Genomic DNA, 26738 nt, shown 5'->3' with positions numbered 1-26738 from the left:
ATGGTATGGTCTCTTTTTTTCCTTCATGTGTAAGCTAAAAGTGTGATTTTTTTTTTTAAAAGGCCAAGATGAAATACTCAATGTACACAGGCACAGAACTTAAAAGGCAACATAATGCTAACTTCATATTGAAACTTATAGTTCTCAGAGAAATATAACTATTCTAACATCAAGATAATCATCAGAAAAAAGTTAACAATGAAATAAAAATCAGAGTAAGAGAACATAAAGGCAGCTGTGATTTTAAAGATATAACAAATTCTTCTATTAAAATACAATTTCACTTATTCAAAGAGAAATCATGGCTTAATATTTATTAGTCAACTGGTAATATTAAATGTATGAAAAATATATAAATGAAAATTTAAATTTAAAAAGAGGTGGGTTCATAAGAGGCTGATATAACCAGCTGCCTGGTCATGATTATATTTTTCCTTTAGCATCAGTTAATTATTTTACTTATTGTACAGTATACAACTAGGTTCCATATTTTTCTAATCCTCAGTGTCACTTATTTTCCAGGGATTTTTAGACACATTCCTTTTTTTTTTTTTAGCTTTTTAGTAAGAGGAGCACATCTTGGAATCAAAGCTCTAATTCTGTTTCTGGCTTCAAAGAAAACTATTGTTTGAGTCACTATATTAATTTTCTGATGCTGCATTATAATATCACCATAAACTTAGATGCTTAAAACAACACATTTTTACTATATCACAGTTTCTGAGGGTTAGTAGTCTATTTACTGACTTACCTGGGTTCTCTGCTTCAAAGTCTCAACTGAAAGCAGCAATCAAGGTGTCAGCCATGAATAGATTTTTATCTGAAAACCCAACTGGGGAAGGATCTGCTTTCAAACTCATGTGGTTGTTGGCAGAACTCAGTTCATTGCATACTCTTAGATTGAGAGCTTAAGCTCATTATCTGGCTATTGGTCAGAGGATGCCCTCAGCTCATTACCACGCAGGTATTTCCACACAGCTGCTTACTTTGTTAAAGTACGCAAACTGAGGATGCAACAGAGACACTTTTCTAGCAAGATGGAAGTTATAATCTTGTGTACCTAATCATGGAAGTGACATTTCACCCTCTGTGCTCTGTTCTACTGGTCAGAGGCAAGTCACAGGTCCTACCTACACTCAAGGGCAGAGGATAACACAAGGGTGCCAGGAGACAGGGTCAATGGGAGTCATTTTTAGGCCTTTTTCTATTGTGTAAATGGCAGTTTGACAATTTTGCCAAATGAATATTACAGAAGTGCAACAGAAGAGATAGTATATATCACTGAATCTAAGTCCGACCCAGAAATTTCAAGGAAGATGATGCTCATACAGCAGATTAAAATTTTGTATCATTAATTATTTGCTTTGGCTGGTAACAAAAATTCTAATGATGTTTCTTTGAAAAAATATGATTTGAGATCACTATGTATCATACAGATGTCAGCCTTTAACTTAATGGTGGACATTTGTTTCTGAAGTCAAATGTGTATGTATAACATAGTTATAGTTTATGTAATAGTAATACCGTATCTGAAGGACACAAATTCATAATAAAATTTCAAAAAAAAAAGCCCAAATTTGGAATTAATCCTACTACATTAGTACAATATACTGATTTCACTGCAGTATAGTGATGGCTCTTTGTATGAACATCTGAAAATAAGTAATGGCTTTTTTCAATGGTCCTAGGAAATGATTAAACAGCTAACTGCAGACTGAATAAAACTTATATAGCCTAGGAATGTGTATGAATGGTAAGTCTTATAAAATTATATATTTTTTATTAGAACATTTTCATTCCTGATATTTTTCACTAGAAGTTCAAAGCAGAGATCACGTGGGGATGTAAAATTAATACTAATACATAAGAATTGTTGGTTGTGTTTATAGCATTAGGAACAACTAGTGCTTATTACATTGATATCACTTTGGTGTGGATTAGAGGAAAGAGCAACTCTACTAGAGATGATAAAAATAAAATGTATGTACACTTAAATATCAGCATCCCATTAAGAGATGTTATGCAGTAAAGAATCATTCCTAAAATTTGTAGAATAATCACTGCTTGTTAAAACTTTATCTAATGAGAAATGTCAGATGGTTCAGTAGTTAATAGAATGAGTCCTATGGGATGTAGGTAATTCAGAAACCCTTCTCTTTAAAATTACTGGATTTAAGAAGCTGATTCATGATTTCTTTTTTAATTTTGCACTTATTTGCTGTTGTTTTTACCTTCAAGGATTCTTATATCTCTACCACAATGAATATCATGTGTTTAAAAAAATGTTTATTTTTTTTTAAATGTTTATAAAAGATGTGAAGAGAAAAAGAACAAAAACATACAAAACACTTTCTTTGGCATCTAGAAGAGCTTTGACTACATACTCTAAAGGGGTATTGGAAACCCTTTGGTTTTCCAATCCACATTTTGATAGCCACTGCATTAGAATAAAATCACAGAAGTATGAATTTCTCAGTCTATGGTATTGCTAAAGGCCAGGGAAAGTGCTAATATATCCCATCCTGGCATATAGCCAGCTTCTGTAAATAGAATTCATGATACAAATGAATCAGTTCTGTAAAGCACTTACAACAGACACAATAAATATAATGTTAGGAAAGCTATATATAGCATAGTAATTAAGAGCACAGCCTGAAGGCTGCATTGGTTCAAATCCTTGCCCTGCTACTCTGTCACCTTGAATAAATGACTTAATATCTGTACCTCAGTGTTCCTATGTATAACATTGAGAAATTAATAATGACATCTCATGAAGTTTTATGAGGACTATATAAATTAATAAAACAGTGCCTCAAATAGACTGTGAACTATGTAATGCTTTTTGTTAATTATTGCTATTTTTTTAGTTCTTAGAGACAGATGTAATCTTATCGGTAAATTTTAGGCCTTTGTTATTTTCATTCATTTAATAAATATTAATTGATTCATGTACCAAGTTCAAGATACTGCACCAAATAATATGAAATCTATAAAAGGGAAGAAGATGTGATGAAAATGTTTACTGTTAAACATAGAAGATAAGATTCTGCATGTATGTTAGTAGTATATTGAAGACAATGAAGGATAGTACAAGATCCTAAAACCTCAAAAAAAAAAAAAAGAGTTATTTCTATGAATTTGTGGAAGAAGTCATTTTGAGCCATACACAGAATGGTGTCAGCATTGAACTACAGAGATGGCTGATGTTACTAAAGTGTTGCCTATACTTTGAAAAGAGATTTGTAGACCTACATTCATATATGAAAACATCACTTCAGACATTTGTGTGACTATAAACCCAAGTTTCACAGATGGCTTCACAAATTCTAACTACTCTCCCAAAATTACCTAGGAGAAAAAATGACCTGTTTCATTTTGACCATTTTGGGAAACGTTTACAAACAAATCTTTAATTTCGAATAAATTTAGAATAACCAAAAATATCAAGTCCTATGGACTGTCTGGCGAAATAAAATCCAAATGCAAGTCACTTAGCTACACGGCTTTACACTTAGCTATTTTTTGTTTTGTTTTGTTTTTTCTTTAACATTTTCTGCGAGTTAGGGCTCTTCCATCTTTTATTTGCAGCATGAAAAGCTGCGCTGGTGTCTCTTGACTCCTAATTTAGCTTTCTGGGTAGAAAAGACAACCCGAACTCTGCTGTGGTGAGGAGGGCTGCTCAATCTAGTTGGCTGGAGACCTTCTGCAGCCAGAGCCCCTTTTACAGTGGCTAGGAGTCAGCCACACTCGGCAGCCTTTCTGAAGTTACTCGGTTGTGTTCTTCTTATTATTTTTTTAATAAATAGGGAGAAAAAAGAGGTATGATAAATTGCCCTTTTCAGTGTGATTTCTCCCCATTCGCCCTGCCCAAATACAATATAAAAGAAACCCTGTCATCTATAAAGGTCTATTTCATGTTGCCTAAGAGGAAAAGAAAAGTTGAGGAGTGAAGCCAATTAGGGGAAATGGGAGGTAAGGCCAGAGTGTTCTAAAAATGCCCCCAAAGTGATAATTTTTACCTATTTTATCCACATAGAATGACTTGCAAAAGGCTTTGTTGTTATTGGTTTTACAATTCATAGGCTTCCCACTGATCAATTCCAATGGTCGATTGCCCCCTAAAGTGAAAACCTTCCAAAGGGAGCTAAGCAAGCTCACAAAACTGCCTGATGTGTAATAAAGCACTCTTCTAGTAAGCAACAACCGGTCCATCTATACATATCTTTTTTTTTCCTTTCCTACACCTTCACCCCCTGCCTTACATTCCTTTGAGCTATACAGAAGCTAATGAAGAGGAAATAATTAGAATGTGTGTGTCTGCTGTACAAAAGTCCTTCTCCATGGGCACGGTTTTCATTTGATCTTTTACAGAAAGTATAGTGTGTTTACATACACAGCTATAGGCTGGTGGTGACAGGCTACGAAGACTTCAGTTCCCACTGTCTGGAGTCCATATGTTATTCCCCAAAGTATAAGTCCAATAGTTTCTTCCCTCTAGCCCAGAAAGTGTCTGGGTTTTACCCTTGGTCCTGTAGTTTCATGGGGACAGTGGTAGAAAGGATGGGAAGATAGAAGATTCAGAGCAGGGATCCAGCATTGCCCTTACTCAGGATTGGCCACATAATTTGTAAGGCCAAAGGAAAAGTGAAAATGCAGGCCCCCTTGTCCATAAATTGTGGTACGGCATCCTTATAAGCATGTTGCACTGTACAGCTGCACAGTCAGACTCCTGTGAAGCTGGCCCTACCCTACCCTATTGTCCCAGTCCCTGGGCAGCTGAATGGCAAAGATCCTGTGTGTGGCTATTTTTAGAACACAAAGTCTGATCCCAAGAGGTTCCTGTGTCCTTCTATGGTGGCCCTTAACAAAGTTCTCCCTGCACGTTCCAGCTCTATACTATTTCCTTGACTCAACAACTCTTACGTCTTTTGGAATCACCACCATCAATTTTCCTTCCTCTCTTCCTCATCCTCCTGTTTATATGCATGTAGTCCACAGTCAACCAACACCACACACACACACACACACACACACACACACACACACACACAAAATACTTAATAATGACCCAATAACCCAAGGTGAATAGTCAACCAATGCTCAATAGCAGCTGAAAAAGTGTTCCCCACCTCAAGGGTGAGAAAGATTCAGTCTCCCTAAACTCAGTAGCTCATCTGTGCTCTCAGAATGAAAAGAGAGCCTTGCATTTCTTTACCTATGATGTCTTCCCTCCTACAACATACAGGGACTGAAAGACTTCTTATAAGGCACAATTTCTTATAACCTACCCACCCACCAAAAAGGGACATTTTATACCAAAAACATTGAGCATTCATTTATTGCTGATTATGGAATTAGCAAGAATTTCATCCTTTGAATTTGCGGAAGTTGATAATATAATAACATTTTTTAAAGTTTACATTTTAATGACATTAGAAAAAATTTAAAAGGTTACTAGATACACAGAATTAGCCATCCATTGTACATTTGTTTTTTTCTATAGTCTCTGAGGACTGCATTTTGGTTAAAAAAAATTATTTGAGGTTTTCAAATGCTTTCTATTTTAATAAACTTAAAAATAAAAAAATGAGAAATGAGTATACATTATATAAAAATGAATATTGTCAATGACCAAGATAAATAATGGCTCAAAATACAGTGAAAATTCTCCATTTAAATACATAAAAATGGAACATTCAATTATCTCTTAAAGTACAGTGGGCTTTCTCCCAAGCCTCCACTGTAAAATATGATGTGAAAGTGTTACCATTGTTTTTCTATTAAAGATCTTCCAATCCAGTTTTCCTTTATTGACCAAATCCCCTGGTACTTAAAGCAAGGCTTGTTTGCTTATTGGTTTGTTTTGGTACATGTGTGATTGCTTATCTGTCTAGAATAGTCTTGAGTTATCTCATTTCATTATATCACAGATCTGGCAGGAGCTTTACCTTTGGCTTATAAATGTCACAGGTAATGTGGGAAGAAGCTGAAAAAGGCATTTGCTGAAAACAGCAAGACTCTGCATGGGTTAACTATCATCTAGCCAAGTGTAGCTAGAGTTGATATATTATTCCCATCAATGATTTCAGAACAGGCTTGTGACACATGTTTATGATTTTCGGAGTCATGAGAAACAAATTGTACCCAAGTTACAGTTTCCTATGAATTCATTTCTCCCCCTCCCCTAAGATACACATGCACACACACACAGTCTCATGTCTGAACATCCCTCACTGCAGTTATCACTGTCTACCTTGTTTTGCATAAATATATGTACAGGCACCACCTAACAGCACCACATCTGTTAACCTGTAAGTCCTTTGAAGTCAACACTTATCCAGTTCATTTCTGTATCCTTAAAAGTGACTACCATGCTGATTTGTACATTCTGGCACACTTAGTATTTGTTTAAGGACTCAACTGTAACAATTTCAGACTGCTAGAGCCAGGAAATTCAGATGATCTAAACCTGAACCAGTGGTACATTGTCTCCTCAATGTTAACTCCAACCAATTAGCCATGGATACCTGCATTTAGCACTGACTGCAATGAGAAGCCTTTTGAGGATATGTCTGAACTCGAGGGGAAAGAACTCTGTGACTGAATGATAATGTCTGACAAGTCAACAGAATAGAAAGAAAGCCATCACCTCTGCCATAAAGTGATCCCCAGGATGTGTTCCAACCCCTGCTTTACAGGTAAACAAACCAGGCTTCAGAATGCTAAAACATATCATATGCCACACAATCAGTGGCAAAATTACGGTACAAACTCTGACTTAAGACTCTTATCTATATCACAATACCTCTTCTCCCACTGTGCTGACTCTCTTCCTTTGAGACTGCCATGCTTTTTCTATCATAGGTATATAATCCTTGGAGGATTACAAACAGGCTTTAGGGAATATGCACGGGTGACTTGTTTGACAGGTGATCAACTAAAGCACAATGTGAACAAGTACAGAGTGGCTGTTTACAAAATGAACGCGTTCCAGAGGTATGTTTAAACAAAGTTTAGAAATTTAGGAAATTCCTGATCACGTCTCTAGTAGAGCAAAATCTAAGTTACGAGAAAAAGCATAATGACAAAAGGAATATTTCTCAGAGAGTGCTGCTTGAGGGAGGGAGGGCATGAACTGTCTATAAAATAAGCTCTGGACCAACCATAACCCACCTCCAACCATAAATCACGCTTCCCTTTGGTGCTTGATTGACTACCTGGGGACTCCCTTCTCTTGCCCTACCACTCAGACGCTGGGGTCAGTCTGCCCAAGGCAGTTTATTACCCAGGTGGTAGGTACATGTTATACAAGTCCAAAAGTCATTACCTGTCACTTTTCTTATCTTTCTTTTATTATTTCTACTAATAGGTATTACTTTCCCTTCATTATTTTCAACCATCTCAGAGCATGGTCATTAATATGTTCTCAGTGTGAGGAAAGGAAGTTACCACTAAATCATGATTTGTGGAGCAGCACTGTTCTTCAGAATTCATATTTTCATCACAACAGCAGGCAATCAGAGCATCATTTTGATTTCTAATCTAGTTTATTGGGGCACTCTATAGTAGTATAGAGTCTGCATCCCAAATAACTCTTCAATCTACTACCTTCTTTTGATCCTTTTAGATAAGGCCCCCATTAACTTTGGTTAGCAGTCTCATATTTTCATAATGGACAAACTCATCTAAAAGAGCCTTATAGGATAATATCCGAAATACTTTTATGACCAAAAGGCTTTGCCTGATTCTTTCCCTTAAGGTGCAACAAATTCCCGCTTTTATCAAAATGTGTATACTTCATAAAGGCACTGTGTTTTTTTAATTTCTCCCCACGTTTTACTTTCTAGTGACTCTTCCTAAAATATTTACACTTAACTTGTCTCCCTGAAAAATTACTACTATCCTTCAAAACCCAAAATAAATATATATATTTTTTTTGCCCAGGAAGCTTTTCCTTGTCCAGTATTGTTTGTAGGAAATTGGTGCCTACACGGATCATAACACACATCATTTGCAAACATCAGATGCAAATGTCCCTTGTTTGCTGTGTATTAGCTTAAGAATATGTTTTACTTTTCCAGAGGTAAAAAAGATTTGGCTTAAGTTCAAAATTATTCCTTCTAGTCACAGATGCATATGCCATTGAGTTTCATTTATGCACCACTAACAACAACGACAGCAATGACATGTATACATAAAAATACAAATAAATACACACCAATACACGACCACTGTATGGAAAGCTTCAGAACTTTTCTCAAATAATAATTTTTTTTTTCTATCTCTACACTCACTTAGACAGCTTGAAACCATTCACTCTTCAAAGTGCCTGTTATTGCTTCCTTTGCTTAGCTCACCCATAAAGCAATTAAACTAGCCCAGGTATGCAAACAACTCACAAATCAGGTATAATCCCATAGGCCAAATGCATAAAAATCTAGGGTCAAGATCACAAAAATTCCTCAGTAAACCAAATCAGCCCCTTCCTTTTTTTCTTTTTTGGGCAGCTTTGTATTTTACATGGACATTAATTTGCCTGAAGTTGCTGTGTTGACTTAATGGAATACCACTGCCACCTGCTGACCATATAGAGCCATTAAAATTCTGCCATTAACCAAATTAAAGAGATGAAGCCAATCAAGTTTGGCTGTGTTATTGGTATAACTAACTTTCACATATTTAAATGGAGTAGCCAGTGTGATTCAACTTGCCATTTAAGAACCTATCGTGCATAATTAAACTGGCCTAAGCTAACCTACAATGGCTGAATGGAAGTAATACATCTTGGTTGTCAAGAACACAGACTTTGATGTCAGAAATAGAGTCTTGAGATTTTGCTTTACCATTTTTAGTTATATGACCTTCGATAGGTCACTTAATTTGTCAAGACTCACATTGTTCAAAAAGGCAAAATGGAATTATAGTGGTGATTTCTTCAGTTTCTTCATAGGACTGGTATAACCAACCAATGAAATAAGAAATCTGAAATACTACTACAGTACCTAGACTTTAGTAAGTAGTCCATTCACGTTCTTGGATATTTTTTTCTCCAGTGCTGTTCTTCTGGTTGCCATAGTTGTAAAGTCAATTTTGTCTGTGGGCCTCCATTTTACCACAAAAACTCTTTAATTTACAAAATAAGTGATTTTTCTAACGCAGTTTCATCTGTTATACAAAGTGTAATGAGCCTATGGTCAGTGCTCTATTTATTCAACCTTAGTTGGATATGAGGCAGTCAACCCTGCAAACCCCAGATACAAATCATTATTCAGTCTTCTCACCGCACTCATTTAAAGAATCAAAGTGTAATTAATATTCAATAAAATACAGTGACCTTGAGTGTTAAGTTCAATGAGTTTTAATACTTGTAATCACCATGAAACCATCACTCAAGACAAGATATAAAACATTTCCATTGTCCCAGGTAGTTTCCCATATCTTTTTTTCAATAAAAAAAGAAAATGGAATGCCTCAAAAACATTCGTGCCATCCTTATGCAAGGTCTATGCTAATATTCTCTGTATCAGCCCAATTTTACCTCATTTTGCCAAAGTGGGCATTCTGCATTGCATTTCTGATTATCTCCCTTAATCTCTCAGATCCAGCAGAAATTATAAAAAAGAGAAAGAACAAATTAATCCAGAAATACTCTTAACCAATTTAAGGTCAGCAAACTATTGGTGAGCATGGCGCCCCCAGACTACTTTAAGGTACAAATCTCTATATTATAAGGTGTCTTTATAACATTATTGACATTTTAGAGGGAGAAGACAGAAAATCTCTTAGAGAAATGGTGGTGCCCCAGCAGAGCACCATGAAGTTTTAGTCGTCACATTTCAGAGTCTGATTCTCAGCTCTGTGGTGCTACAGACTGGGTTTCCTTAGCACAGAGTTGATCAAGTCTTTATGGATAATCACTTGCTGAGCAAATTTATAAGATATTATATATAAATCAGAAAAAAGTTTATATCAATTAATATATCAGGACATTAATAACATATTGTTATAATGGATTGTTCTCATTTATCAGATTACTTATATTCATTATCCACAATACTCTATTTCAGTCTTTCTCAACTTTTATTGTCACCCTCCTTTTGCCACAAAGGAGCCCTTTTAGTCCCCAACCCATGAAGTTCTAATAGCATATATATTCTGTATATTCAATTATATAATGTATGTATTGCTGTGCTTTTTACATAAAAAATAACATTTCACCACCCTTTCCATTCTTTAAAACTGAGTTTTACCTCCTTGGGGGTGATACTGACCCACTGAGAAGGATACCCTATTCCTTGATTCCTGCTACTTGGTCAGTATTGATTATTGTATTAATCATGTCATCTCATTTTCTGTATTCTACTACTTTGCCATCTGAGGCCTTGCTAACCCTGGAGGGTCTGCCCTCCAGTTTCTAGAGATAGTAGAGGACTCACCATTGAGCTGTCTTTTATATGCAAACCAATCCAGAGTCCATATCCCCAACTACCTCCTTTAATGCGATCTTACACTCTGGGGCCGCTATCCCCCAGCCCTAATCACCTCAGGGCCAGTTATCAGACAACTAGAGACAGTCCCTACACCCCGGAGGCTGCTAAAATTATTCAAACTAGCTAATTCTAAACCTTCTGAGCCTTCTTCGTCTGTTTTTTCTTACGGAAATCACAATAAACTTCTTGCCTACATTTTCCTCCACTTTCTCTGCCTCCTGACCCTGATGCATGACTGTGTGGCCCTGCATGGAACAGCATGTCCTCTCCTCTTGGGAACTGTAACAACTATTTATTTTTTTAATGGCAACCATCTCCGAAGTCTGTTGACTTTACTATACCTGAATAATATTAAAACCTACACTTTAAAACAACTAGACATCGCAAGTTGGTTGACCAGCATAAAATACGGATAGCCTTGAGACATATTTGTTAGAGTTATGGTAAAGTCTTGTAAATTCTCCTAGTCCCTTACAAACTACCATCTTTAGTGACCTTTATGCTAGTGGGAGAACTGCAAAGTGATTATGATTTTAGCAGTTAGACTTTTGGGTTCAATCTTTGGCTTTGGTACTTTTCAGCTATGTGATCTTTTTTTCTTCTTGTTTTAATTGACGTACAGTTGATGTGCAATGTTGTATTAGTTTCAAGTGTAGAGCACAGTGTTTTATACATACACACACACACACACACACACATACATATATACTCTTTTTCAGATTCTTTTCCATTATAATTTATTAGAAGATATTGAATATAGTTCCCTGGGCTATACAGTAGGTCCTTTTTGTTTATCTATTTTATATATAGTAGTGTGTATCTGTTAATCCCACACTCCTAATTTATTCCCCCTCCCACTTTGGTAACCATAAGATTGTTTCCTATGTCTGTAAGTCTGTTTCTGTTTTGTAAATAAGTTTATTTGCATTATTTCTTAGATTCCACATGTAAGTGATATCATGTATTTGTCTTTCTTTGTCTGACTTACTTCACTTAGTATGATAATCCATAGGTCCATTCATGTTGCTACATATGGCAGTATTTCATTCTTCTTATGGCTGAGTAATAATCCATTGTATATAAATACCACATCTTTATCCTTTCATCTGTTGATGGACATTTAGGTTGCTTCTATGTCTTGGCTATTGTAAAAGTGCTGCTATGACCATTGAGGTATATGTATCTTTTTGAATTAGTCTTTTCTGGGTGTGTGCCCAGGAGTGAGGCTGCTGAATCATATGGTAACTCTATTTTTAGTTTTTTTTACAAAACTTCCATAGTGTTTTCAATTGTGGTTGCACCAATTTACATTCCCACAAACAATATAGGGGATGTTCCTTTTTCTCCATACCCTCTTCAGCATTTATTATTTGTAGACTTTTTGATAAGGGCCATTCAGACCAGTGTGAGGTGATGCTTCACTGTAGTTTTGATTTGCAGTTCTCTAATAATTAGCTATGTTGAGCATCTTTGTGTTTATTCTCCCTTCACATGTTTTGTTTGTAGAAATGACTTCTTAGATCATCTACCCATTTTTTGATTGGGTAGTTTGCTGTTTTGAAATTGAGTTGTACGAGCTGTTTGCATATTTTGGAAATTAAGCTCTTGTCAATTTCATCATTTGCAAATATTTTCTCCCAGTCTGTAAGCTGTCTTTTCGTTTTGCTATAGTTTTCTTTGTTGTGCAAAAACATGTAAGTTTGATTACTTCCCATGTTTATTTTTGCTTTTGTTTATTTTGCCTTGGGAGGCTGATCTAAGAAAACATTGCTACAATTTATGTCAGAGACTGTTTTGCCTAGGTTCTCTTCTCAGCTACATGATCTTAAACATCGTGAGTTTGCTATGAGTGTTAAATAATACGTCTGCAAAGTTCAGGTGTTGCCAACATCACCCTCATTTCTGATACTAACTGCAAGTTCAGGAGGTCCCAAGATCACCCTCAGCTTGATAATTCCCTGGAAGAACTTACAGAAATCTGTAAAGCCACTATACTCACCATCACGGTTTACTACTATGAAAACATACAGATTCAAATTAGCCAAGGGAAGGGACACATAGGCAAGCATCCAGAAGAGTCCCATGTGCAGAGCTTTCCGTTATACTCTCCTAGTGGAGCTGGGCAGAGTGCTTATTTCTAGGAAAAATGCATGATAAAATGAAGGAAATGCACTTAAGTCTGGATGTGGCGTTTTTACTGGGGCTCAGTCATGTAGACCTGGTTGATTGCCCACGTGGCTCACCTTGGTCTCCAGCCCCACTAGAGGTCAAGCTGATACCATGTGGCCCAGTGTTTCTTTAACTCTCACCCTCTGCACCATCAATCACATTATTGGCATAGATTGGCATGACCTAGGCCCCAGGGAAACATTCTTATTAGGTAGAATATCCCAAGGGTTTAGAAATTATCTCCTTGGGCAAAGGGCCAAACATTCCTCTGGGCAAGTCTAATTCTTTACTGAATAAGCATATATACTAGTTGACACATTCAGTAAACGCACATAACTATTAATTTTGTTATTTTAGTGGCCATGCTAGAATATCTCCAGCCTAAAGAGTATTATAAAGACACGTCCAGATTCCTACTTTCTGTTTTGCTTTTCTGGGTCTATGAAGGCACTTCTATGTTGGTAACAGGCTTTTTAGTTATTCATGGTAACATGTAACCAATTGAAACTCACAGTTTTGGTTAGACTCACCCTAGTTTTATTACATTATCCCTTGAATGACCCAGATCTTTTCAGGTACATATTTATGGACCACCCCTGAGGCTATTTGACAGATGATTGATCTCATTCATTGTATACTGGTTCTTACCAGCCTCACCTTTAGTGTAATCTTATATCCATGTTGTTGGGGTATGTATCACTATAACTTCCTATATTTCACGCAAGAACCTATACCCATAATTTCAGCAGCCAAAGATTTTTTTTCATAAGCAGCATTAAAAGCTCACACACAACTCAGCAGCAAGTAATTTATTTTTCCCCAGCCTGAAAAGGTGCTCTCTTTGTCATAAAGCAAAAAGACACAATGAAAGGTTAGGTTCTTATTCTTCATCTCATTATTGTTGATGCGAAACTCCAAATTAATTTGTTTGTGGTTATGGAAGTATCTCCCTTAACCTTCGTGACTGAATGCGAAAGAATTTGTTTTAGAAATAGGCATTGGTATTTGCTCAGGTTGAAAAATCATCCAGAGAGCGTGTATCTTCTTTCTTTCCTTAGTATAGTGATCACCAGAGAAATATTACATGGAATATGGTGCAGAAAACCTTTAGCACGTTGGTTGGTGTAGAGGCTTTGATTAGCAGTATGGCTCTGTAGTTAAGTACATGGGTTTACCCTGGAACCAGTCTACTTATAACCTCAAATAGTAATATCACTTTCTTCTTTTTAGATCCAGAAGAAGAAAGAGTTTTTTGTTTAATTGTTTAGTTTTCTATTCTGTTTTCTGCTGTATGTTATGCCTCTAAAAGTGTCTGGCACAGAGGAAGAACTCAAAAAATATTTGTTGTTTAATGAGCAAAGGGTTATGATGAGGATAAACTGACATCACGCTTTCAAAGCCATTAGACCAGTACCTAGCACATAGTAAGTTCTCAGTAGATATTTTTTTAAAACAACATACAGTTAAAAGAAAAATGGATTAAATCTTCATACTTAATAAAAAGTTCAGTGATGGGTTTACAGAAAATTAATTAATTACAATATTAGATTCCTATTTGTGTTGTCCCTTATTTATTCACCAAATATGTATCCAGCAATTATCATTTACACTACTGAAGGTCTTGAAAATTCAGAGGTAAACAAAAATAGCCAAAAATAAAGGCTATCCATGAAATGCTCTGCCCAGCCCAGGACAGTTTACGTATGTCTATCAATGACCATCCCTGAGGGACAAGAAATATAGAGGACAGTTTTGAAAACATGGCATTCAAATTATTAACTTTATTATTAATATCTTGGCATTTCTGTATCTGTCAGATTCTCTTAAATTCTTGAGATACAAAAGCATTTTCTCTGAGACGAGATTATTCATAAACTCCCCTCTTTATTGCCAATGTCTGCCCTAGAGAATTTCTCAACTAGTTCTTTCAGGTTATAGACATAATTGGATATTAGTTATTTTGGTGCCATTGTTCTTGATACACATCTAATCTCATCTCTAGGTCATCTGAAAAGCAAGGTTTCCTGTTTCTGATTAATCTCTGGCTGGTCACTGAGGATACTGAAGCAACTCCTGGTTAATGAGACCATTTTACCTCTAACCTCATCTATTTTCTGTGTGAAATAGTGATAAAGGTGCCAGCAATTCGAAGCAGAGCCCTGAAACCTTGCTAATCAGCATCTGCGATTTGCTAGGGGAACCACTGTTTAAATCGTTAAAGCCAAATTTTTGTGAGAGATTATACTTAAGTGGACATTTTTATCTCCAAGTCAATTACGTGCATTTAATGAAACTTAAGGAGCTTATAAAGTTTAAAAAAATGAATAAAAAGCAGCATCTACAGCACTTAGTGACACAAGCCAAGGCACAACCCCTCCCCCCCCACCAACACGCACACAATGTGATAAAATAGAGAAAGGTGTATTTATATAGAGAGGAAGAAAACATAGTGGCAAAGAGCACAGGTTCCTTATTTTATCAGCTGTGTTAACATCGGCACACAGTCTCTGAATGTCATCCTTCTTACATGTCAAATGGCGTAATATTAATACCTACAAGGCTGTTGTAAGGATTAAAATGCATTAAATAATACTTTATAAAATGTTTCGTACAGTGTCTGCTCTATAATGTCTGCTGATTATATGATAGCTATTATTATCCTAGGAAACCACCCCATCCTCCCAACTCATGCAAATAAACAATTAACTCATATTGAAAAGCAATTACTTCAATTCTACAGGGATTGCAGAAAATGAGAGGAAAAGGCAAAGACAGACGAGTTTTGCTATTTCCGCTGGGCTTCTTGAGATGTATAGTCTATTTATACTTAAGTTTAAGGCAGAATTCATAGAGATATTGAAAGGCAGAAAAAGAAATGAGCTTTATGAAGCATTTGAAGCTTGTCATTCCCAATGTTTCCAAAGAACCGTCCACAAAAAACAAACAAAAAAGCCCCATCTTATTTCATGAGGTGCTCTTAAAAAAAACAAAGATCTGCCCCTTCAAGTAAGTTTGGAAAACTTGATTATGGATTGATTGCCCTTTGCTCCTCCAAGAATCACAATTCTTGTTTTAGTGTTGTAGGATCTGAAAAATCTAGAGTAGCTCTAATAAAAGAAATAAAGGGATAACAAAAGCACTTGTTTTAGTTTTTGCTCAAATATCCCTATATAACATTTGTTACCACACAAAACAAATTTTGAAAAAATTCTGAGCTAAGTGCTGTGTGTTGAATAGTTTCTTCCACAATATTTATGTCCACCCAGAAACTAAGAATGAGATTACATTTAGAAATAGAATTTTTTAAAATGCAATTAATTAAGGATATTGAGATGAAATCACAATGGATTTTGATTGGGCCCTAAATCCAACAACTGGAGCCTTCACAAGAAGAAAAGACACACAGAGAAACAGAAAAAGTGGTGATGTGAAGATGGACACAGAGCTTGAAGTGATGGGCCAAGGAGGACCAAGGATGACCAACAACCAACAGAAGCTAGGATGGAGGCATGGGATGATTTCCAAAAGCCTCAGACCTTCCAGAATGAATCAACCTTGACAACACCTTCATTTTAGACTTCAAGCCTTTTGGAACCGTGAGAGAATAAATTTGTTGGATTGAGCTTCTCAGTTTTTGGTCATTTGTTTTGGTAGCCCTAAGAAAAATGTATGTAGTAGTTCCTAAATACAGCTTTATAAGAATGTTTTCCTTCTTCGGCCCATTTTTATTAGTTTCATTTTTAGGTGATGAGGTGACCCCTAAATCACAAGGGGTCTGGAGAGAAGCGCTGCTAAGCTAACTCATGGCTCAAAAGTGAAATTACTTTTTCTATTATCACTTGTGATCTTGTCAACAAAAGTCTTTGGCACTTGTGAATTATTGGTGTTTGTGAAAAGCTCACAAAACAGCTTCTCCCAAGCTACTTCCAAAAGAAACAAATAAAAGAAAAAACAAAACAGGTAACAGTCAATATACTATAGCAAAGTTTGTTAAATGTCAGTTGGTCTCCCTGCTTTGCTTTGGAATCAGCCTGGAAAATTAAGTTGTCTGCATTTTCACTGATAAAGATCTGAATAGAATTTTGTTTTTATTTCTTTGTCTAGAAAAAAAAGCACATATTTGTAATTCAGCCTTTTGTGGAGCAGCATCCAGTCATCACTATGTGAACTGAGTCTAACAGTATATGTGACATTTATTTGGCCATGGGACACACAGGATACTGCTAAAGAAGCAGAAGAAATAGCCAAGGTCATGTAATCAGAAGAAGCCAGAGGCACTTGGACTCTTTGTGGTCTGATAGGAAAATAAAGAAAGAAGCAGATTTGTCCTAAGATTAGTTCTTCTATTTTATATCTGGACTCCTTGTTAAGCTCCTTAAATGCAACAATGGCAGCTACTGCTTCTAGGCACATCTGCATGCAGAAATTGGACATGTTTTTCAAATTTAAAGTGTGATCACAAACTGAAGTCATGTTTATGGTTCCCCAAAGCCCTGAGGATTAGTCTCTCATTGTTCAAGGTGGCTAAAAGGTCCTTTTGGATTTCACTTTGAATATCTATCTCTCTAGCCCCATCCCTTGTCAACTCTTTCCTTAGAAAGGATTACTTGAGTTCTTCAAATGTTCCTTGACTTCTCTCAACTCAGGGCAATTGCATTTACTTACTCTGTCCTCCTAAAAAATCTCTCCATCCCTAAGCCCTGTACTCATGAGTTGTTAAGATCATGGCTTCTGATGTTAGATTGACTAGTGTCTAAAATTCTACCCTGTGTAAAATGGGGGAGAATTAGCATTTTCCTCACAGAGCTGTGTTAAAACATAAATAAGATAATACATGTCAAGTTAGTACATGTAACAGTAAGTAAACTGTCAAAAATGTCTTCATCACCATCAGCTTTCAAACTCTAGCTGCGATAAAATCTGCACTGGAAAGCATTCATTGACTATACAAGATTAAATTAGATGAAAATTAACAATGATTATCAGAAAAATCCAAACATTAATTCTCTTATATTCATTAATTCCAATTCTAAAAATTTATGCTAAGAAAATTAACCTAAGTATAGAAAGGCATTTATTATTTCATTTCTTATAATAAAAAACCAAAATATGGAACAATGTAAACATGTTCACTTATATATACCAGTCACATGATGATTATGAAAATGGCAAAATATATAGTTCCATTAAAAATAAAATTTCACAAGTGCTATTAGCAGGGAAAATGCTTATGATATATTTTTAACTGAATAATAGCAGAGATTAAAAATTGACAGCAGAGTATAGTAAAAAAAAATCTGAGAATTATTAATATCCTAATAGTTATTTTGCAGCAGCAAAATTGGGTATTTTTTTCTGTTCATATTTCTGAGTCTTGCAAATACTCCATAATGAGCATCCATTATTTGTATAACGGCATCAAATTAAAACTTTAAACTTAAAACAATACTAGTTGAGTAAATAAAACTTTATCCTATATGTTCATACCAGTCCTTGCCAATGAGATATGTGATACATTTCCCCTACATGGAAACAGGTTGATAAAGAACATGAAGAAAGCAAGGAAAATGAGTAAGGAGAAGGAAAAGCCTGATGCATACTCATCTTTCTAAAATGTTTACAAAGTCAAGGTAGTGTCACAAGAGAAACTGCTTATGTTCAAACACTGAAGTGAAAAAAATAGGAGCCAAAATTCAAAACTAGCTGAACCTTGACATAGTAAACAGAAAATGTCAAGTGCTTCTCACACACACGGAATCAACCAGTTTTCCCCACTCATAAAAGAAAAAAAATCTTTTGTTGATTATTACTTTGAAAAAAATTGAACTCATGTTTGTCATTTCTATAGACTATCCCTGTCATTTAATGTTTATATTGGGAGGAAGACAATATAGCATAATGAATCAGGGGATGCTGTTTCATTTTCTTATATATATTTGAGTTTGGTCTAGTGTAATTACGGCATTTATGAAGTTTAAACTGATGTAGCAAGAGAGAAATAAAGTTCATCCACTCTAAGGACCATTTCTTGATAAGAAAGATCACATTGGCAAGTACAGAAAACACATAAGGAGTTTTTAATCAACTAATAATTTTAAATTTATGGGATGTTTTCATTGTGATACATTGGAACAAATATAAATTCATTTCTAAATTTAAAAATTTTAAATCAAAATCAGGAAAACTTAGCAAAAATGTTTCACAATTACAGGGAGACAGAGAAAAAACAAAAACACAAAAAACCTCAGCCCAATCTGTGAGAGAAGAGCTGAAAAAGAACCAGGAAATTATAAATGAGCAGATCTGCCCTTGGCTATGGGCACAATTTCTGAGACAGTAATAAGGAATGAGGTTACCAAACACCTAGAGAGAGATGAGCTGATAAAACTTAATCAGGCTAGTTTCACAAAGGGCAAATCTTTTCTGACAAATTTGGTGGCATTTTTGTGTGGCACGGAGAGCAGGGAAAGTACGTGACTAGAATAAGAGACAGAATTCAACGTGAGAGAGTAGACAGGCATAGATGACATACATGGGGATGAGGTACTGTTTTACCTTTTCAAAGGTTCCACTTGGGTGACATTTAACCCCCAATCCATTGATTTCATTAAGATATTCATGCTGACAAGTACAAAGGATTGATAGATCAGCATGCTTCGTTGTGACACTATGTGACCAAAATTGCATCTGTTATCATCAAATAATATACATTTGGGGTACTCTGCTTACTATTTGCAGATTTCAGAGTGCTTTTCTTCCTTATTTTTCTTTTTTCCAAATGTTCTTTCTTTTTTTCTGTTTGTTGTTGGTATACACATGGAATCAATGCCATTTCAGGCAGGCAGTCTTATCTCAGAGAGCAACCAATGGAGCCACTGTAATAGCTCAATGATAATAATAGGTTTCAAGGGGTTTTCTAACATCTTCACTCTGGGACATTTTAGTAAAGTACTTTCAGGTGCTTTGTGTACTTGACAGCATGCTGTTATTTTTCAAAGGTTAATGTTGAAATGCTATAAATTGGGCAAGTAATAGGGTCAAAGACCCAGAAGTTCAAAAGAGAGAATCTGAGTTTGCCTCTCAGTTGGCCCCTCAGCCTACAAATACTTGTCCCTTTCATCCTAAAAATATAAATAATCAAAACTGAAACGCACACATACCTACAGCTCTAGGCCCTGCTGTTATTCCTGCTCACCTCTCTCTGTCTCTTTGCCATCTGATTCCTTTGTAGAGTACTATATATACAATGCCATAGTTTTCTTTCAGTGTTGAACTTATTTTAAACTTGGCCTTTAGGTCCTAATCCATCTTGACTTTGAAAATGAAATATCTTTTAAAGAAGAAACAAGAGACTTCCTCTTGACCAACCCTTGTGCTTTGGTTGTTATTCTTATTTTTCATTATTACTCTCGAATTATATGACAATCTTAACTATGTCCTCTATTAAAATCTCTCCTTTCTTGGTCTCCCATATGATGGGTGTGATGGACATAATAGTGGCTCCAAAGATATTCATGCCCTAATCCCTGGAACATGGGAATCAGATTACAAGGTAAAGGGGAAGTGAGGTAGCAGAACAGAATTAAGGTTGTCAATTAGCTAATCCTTATAGGGAGATTATCTTGGATTATCTGGATGAGCCCAATGTAATCACAAAGGTCCTTAAAGTAGAAGAGAGAGAGCAGAACAAGAGAATCAGAGAAATGTGACGATGGAAGAATAGTCAGATAATTTGATGTGAGGAGGACTCAATGTACTGTCATTGGCTTTGAAGATGGAGAAAGGGGTCCATTAACCAAGGAATGCAGGCAGCTTTTAGAAGCTGGAAAAGGCAGGAAAAATAATTCTACTCTAGAGTCTTGAGAAGGGGATGCAGCTATACCAACATCTTGATTTTAGCAGTAAGACCCACATTGGAATTCTGACCTAAAGAACTGTAAGATAATAAATATGTGTACGTTTTTGCCACTAAGTTTCAGGTAATTAGTTACGGTAGTAATAGAAAACTTATACAATGATCTTGGTAAAATAGTCTGTGTTTCTCATATAGATCTCCCACAGAATTTTTCAGCTGTTTTCTCTGTTTTGTCAATTCTATAAATTCTATAGATGTTGATGATCGCTGGTCTTCCACTTTCAGTTTTCCTTTTTTAAAATTCCATGTTGTTACTACCTTTTACAAAGCAATGCCATTTAACTCTGCCTCTCTCCCCAGCCAATTCTTGCTTATAGTTAACTACTGGTTCTAAATCTATATAAGTCCCTCTGGCAACTCAAATTTAACATGCATTAATGTTTAATTGATGCGTCACTTTTTAAATGACGAAATCATGAATCTCAAACAAATATAAATAAACCCATCTGAAAATTTTCATTTAACAAATCAATTAATGTGGAAACCAGTAAAATGTTGCAACTTGTTCTAAGTAGAATGCAAAGAACTACACATGCACAGGCAATAAGAAATGGTAAAATTAACTCATAAATAGATGCCAAAAGTGTTTACCATGTCTGAATTGTATGGCGTCTGAATTATACTACAAGAAAGCTATTATAAAAAACCAAACCAAACCAAAACAAAAACTTGATTTATCCATAAAGGGGAAAAGCAGGGGGGCGGAGGCACAATGACATTCCACTGGACACAATTCATTTGCATTTCAGTGGTTGAATCATTTTCATCCTTAACAGTTTTCTCTTCCTTACTATGTTGTAAAATAGATAAAAGACTTTGAAAGGCAAAGTCAACCCCAAAAAGTGAACTGGACAGGACACCCAGTAATCTTTTCAGGTCCATTTTGAAATGTTTCACAATTATACCAAGTATGTCCTGTCACAACACATATTTCTTGCCAATTCCCCTTTTCATTCTCCCGATGATCCTTTTACACATTATCATCTCTTTGAAACTTTCCATACTTTGTCTCCCACCATCTGTCTTAGCTAATGATATTCCTTTCTCCTTTCTAAAAAAGTAAGAAAAAACTCAGATTACTTTAACAGGTTTTCAACCCAATGTGTATCAGTGCATTTTCTGTCTCTACTTACTCTGCCCTTCCTTCCTGTTATTTTGGAAGAGACCTTTCTTTCTAAGGCCAGTTATTACACAGTGAACTAGATTTCTCCACTTTCACCTTCTCAAGGGCATAACTCAGTTGTCAAGGAGGAACAGCTTAAGGGTCCTGGATTCTAAAATAAACCTAAATACATGCCAAATTTCTTGAATAATTTTGTTCTCTAAACCCAGTTTGCCTGCCTTGTAAAGTGATTCTCTGCAGTGAATGGACGTTTCATTTAGTTAATCACTCAAACTTCCATGCACATCTGCATGATTGCAGAAAACATGGGGTTTGCAGGCAATAATACATAAGGAAATTGTTTGGTCTGAATAAATGTGTGTTCATTAAATGAATGAAAAGTGAGTTAAACTTGTATCTACTTTCTTAACTCCTTTCAACCTCACTGCCCTCAGTCTTTCTTCTTTTCCCTTTAACAGTTAAGGACTTCAACATATGTGCTCTCTTGCATTCATCCATAATAGCTAGCTCAGATTAATCTTAAATGCTCTCTTTCCCTCATCTTTCACATCAAATCAGTTATATCATTTTGTTATTAGAGTGAACCTCTACACACTTCAGAATAGCTCTCACTCCATCCTAATTCTCTTCAATCATACCAACAATGCCCGAATTATCTCAGTGTTTTCAAATGTTTGATAAATAATCTTCCTGATCTGTGGTTTCTCTTCTCCATTCTTCTTCCAGTTAGTCATGGATCTAAGTGTGTCATACTTCTGCTTAAAACTGAAAACACTTCCAGGTTTTCTAACTTTTATACATCAAGTTCAAATCTCTGTCATGTCACTGAAAATTCTTCAAAATGTTCTTAATCTACCATTCCATCCTTATATTTCATTACTCTCCTCCTTTCCAGACTGGTTACATTTTTTGAATGACAAGTATTTTCATATCTTTACTCAAACTATTCTTCCTAGAGTTTCCTTACTATATTCTTTTATTTCAAAGGCATTCTCCTCATTCTTTTACATGCAGTTCAATTATTGTATCTTTTGTCACCCGTCCATAATCTCTAAGTAAAATTAATTACTTCCTTCTCTGGAATTCCTTAAAATTATAGTTATGCTTTTGGTATAACACTCATCATGTAACATGCAATTAGTTAATTGCTTTTATTTTAGCTTCCCTTTCTGGATTATATATCATAGTGACATTGAGTATGGGTTCTGGAATCAGGTTGCCTAGATCAAAATTGGATTCCAATAGTGTCTAACTGTTTTGTTATTGAGCAAATTACTTAAGTTCTCCAAACTCAATTTCTTCACCCTTAAAATGGGAATATTAGAATTTACGTGACAGAGTTTATGTAAGGATAAAATAATTCCTGTACGAGTTCAACTTTGTCCTTGCCTCTTATTATATGCCCAGATTGCTCTTATTTGATTATAACCTTCTTGAGTGCAATTCATTTATTTATTTTTGCATTGTCAGTGCATAAAGAAGGTTCAACACATAATCAGAACCAACAAAACACGGTTGAATTTACTTATGGTAGACTTTTTCACTATGTGCTGGCAAAATCTAAATAAGCAATGATGTAGAATTTTATTTTGGTTTGGCTTTAAACTGAAGAGATGAACAGAATGTGAAATATATGGTAAGGCACACTTATTATGATTTACTTTATGATCCATGTGCCACTTCAAGTATGTCATACACTTTCCAGTCAGGTTTAACGCTTAACTTCCAAGTCAGTAAGTCACTGTAGACATCTGACTGGACTGAAATGACGCAGGTTTCCAGTCTTACACCATGTGTATACTATTAGTTCATTCTGCTAGAGTAACTTACATAAAAATAACCAGAATGACTCCATTATGATCAGAATAGATTCTCAATTAAGAACCGTCTTCTCAAATATCTGCTGCATGAAAGAAATACCAAGCATGGACACTCCCAGGTAACTATTGACCTCCTCCTCTTCAGTCCTTTGATGTTTACTTGAATAAGTAAACTTGACTAACCAGGTATAAAATAAATGCCAACGTCAAAGTGTGGTTTGAATGTAATTAATGCCTGAACTTAGTGTAATTTTTAACCTACACCCCCCCAACTTTATTAAGCTATAATTGACATTGTGTAAATCAACTGAAATATAATAGCATTGTGTAAGTTTAAGGTCTACGTGTAATGATTTGTTATACGTATATATTGTGAAATGATTAGCACATACAGTTAGTTAACGTATTTATCACCTTACGTAGTAACATGTTTTTGTGCTACTTTTAAGATCTTATCTCTTGTCAAATTTCAAATATACAATACCATGCTGTGCATTATATCCCCCAAACTTACTCATCTTGTAACAGGACATTCGTACCTTTGAAAAACTTTACCTATTTCCCCACTGATCACTCATCCTCACCCCTTCTCCTGACAACCACCAATCTGTTCTGTTTCTATGAGTTCCAGTTCTTTAGATTCCACATGTAAATAAGAAGATACAGTACTTGTTTTTCTGCCTGTCATATTTCACTTAACATAGTGGCCTCTAGGTTTATCCATGTTGTTACAAATGTCAGTATTTTTTTCTTTTTTATGACTGAATGGTTCTCTCTCTCTCTCTCTCTCTACACACACACACACATTTTCTTTATCCATTCATCCACCGATGGATTATTTAGGCTGTTTCCATGTCTTGGGTATTGTAAATAATGTTACAGTCAACATGGGAACCTACATTCTTGAAACAATTGCAAATATATCTGTAGAATGTATTGCTATCAAACCATTACTAGAACAAAATTCTCTCTTCATTAGAATTTAAAGCTATTGAGTCCAAAAAACTAGTTTCTCCACTCCAGGCCTCACTACTAAGCTACATCAGTATATCCAACTGTGTATTGGACAGTTAAACCTATGAGCACCAAAGAGCCACAAAAATCAACACCTGCAAATCTGACTAACTTTTTTTTAACATAAACCAACTATTTCCTTTTTTCCTCTATTTTGAAAAACAATAAATCTCTGTGCAATTTTTATGTGTTCTTTCCCCTTAAATATCCTCCCAAATTCAATTATTTGAAAAATCAACTTTTTAATTTTTGCTTTCTATTCTCACTCTCATCACCTTGGTTTAAGATGTGTCTCTCTGTTTGAATTATTGCAAAAATCTCATAACTATTTTTTAAACTCTAGCTTTATCCTCTTTATTCTCCAACATAGGTGATGGAGTATTTTTTTCTCTTTTTTTCTCCCTACTAAAAACATAAGACTGACATGCCTTCCCCGTATAAAGCCTACCACAAGCCAAGCATCAAGAGATAGTGGCAATTCCAATGCAGAGATCTATAGTCAGATTTAAGACTCAGGTCTGCCTGTAATTCTAAAGTAAGGCACTTGACCTCCCTGGAATTACTTCTCCCCCCTGTAAATTAGGTAGAAATTTCTCTGATTTTTTTTCTGTCTTAAAATTTTGTGACTTGATTAAAAGAACAAGAGAAATCAGTATGAGAAAAGAAAGAGAGAGAGAGAGACGGAGAGAGAATTTTTCTTTATAGAACTTTAATTCCAAGGAAGACATAACTGAGCTTAGTCTAGGGTAGGTCTGTTATGAAAAGAAAAAAATAACTAAATAAAGCAGAGACAGTAGAGTTGTTTCAGACCTGGAACTGTACAGAACTCCAGTGGATATGCTGTAGGGTGTACAACCTTGGACTTGAAGTCACACTTCAGTTTGAGTACCAGCTCTAGAATATCACTTGCAGCATAACCTTGATCAAATCATTCAACTCCTGTAAGTTTTAGTCAGGATCAGCTACATAATTTGCAGAGTCCAGTGCAAAATGGAAATGTAGGGTTCCTTGTTCACATACCAGGGGAGAATTGCTGTTTCAAGTACTAAAAATAAAACTTTTCTTTTCCTCTATGGCATTTCCCTTGATCTGGTATGATGTTTTTAATTTGCTACTTAACATCACTCTACTTTGGGCACAGAAATATTGTTGGGTAAGGCAAATCCTTAGAGGCCCAGAGAGCCTCTGCCCACTACTTGGTGCAGACATGGCCCACCTGCTGCCAGTGGCCACCAGGTTCCACCCCTCACCAGCTGCTTGACCAACACGTTGTGCCCTGGCCATACCCCGCAACTCACAGCAGACAGACAACCCTCAAGGGTGTTATAGTCCCTGTGCCAGGACACAACAGGTGCCTGGAGCAGGAATGGTCAAGAGGCCCATCCCTAACAAGCAGCCCACCACTGAATGAGCTATGGTGCTGCTAGCCGGGGGCAGGAATGGCCACCTCCATGACCTGCTCTGAGACACAGTGGCACACTTTTAGCAGACCCTGACACTGTCTGAGCTGCACCTGAGCCCCATTCTGGAGCTGAGGTTGGAGGCATTGCTAAGCAGAGAGTTTGAGGGGAGGCTCCACGACAATGAACTTTAGAGACTGATAGTTTGAACCAATATTGGAGTTAGACCATATAATTAATTTTTATTAACTTCATGGAAGATAAAGAAGGAAGGATAAAGATAAAGAGGAAGAAAAATGGAGCAGAACCCTATATGAATTTTCAATAACATTGTATAATTTGCCTTTGATTGCCATTTATAAGAATTTATTTTTCAGTGTTTGTCTATTGCAAAGTTTTCGCTTTGTTGTCAAGTAAAACATTTTCTATAGAATAGCATTATAATCATAGGTGATTTTATAGCAGTAGTTGTTGTCAATACCGTCATTTAACCACTTACTTTTCAATATACCAACACTATTCCTAACCTCTAGTGCATTCTTAAAATAAACGTACTTGAAACGAATTTGGATTTCTTGTTTTTGATATTATATTGCCCATGTTTTCAGTTCTTCTTGTACAGAAAGCTCACGTTGTCCTTGCTTTCTGACAGTGTAGACAAAGCAACAAAACTCTGCTATTACTTAATCATTTCATTACACTATGGGAAAAAAAATCTAAGAATTTACCAAAAGAGACCAAACAATTACTTGACAAAAGGTAGATTTTCTACTAGTATGAATTCAAGCTCCTAGAAATTTGATGACA

General features: G+C 35.7%; 1 protein-coding gene and 1 non-coding gene across 3 annotated transcripts in view; one reads left to right on the top strand and one right to left on the bottom strand.

Moving 5' to 3' along the window:
• The window catches only part of CNTN6 (contactin 6), a 256637-nt gene that overhangs the window by 74781 nt on the left and 155118 nt on the right, over positions 1–26738 (top strand). The window lies entirely within an intron of this gene.
• Positions 9456–9560, bottom strand: LOC116657350. The gene has a single exon (XR_004312469.1). It is a non-coding gene; the product is annotated as a U6 spliceosomal RNA (small nuclear RNA).

Source organism: Camelus ferus, chromosome 17 (genome assembly GCF_009834535.1).
Source record: "Camelus ferus isolate YT-003-E chromosome 17, BCGSAC_Cfer_1.0, whole genome shotgun sequence".
NCBI classification, from domain to species: Eukaryota; Metazoa; Chordata; class Mammalia; order Artiodactyla; family Camelidae; genus Camelus; species Camelus ferus.
Note: the sequence above shows the minus strand (reverse complement) of the source record. Positions and strands in the feature narration are given on the sequence as shown.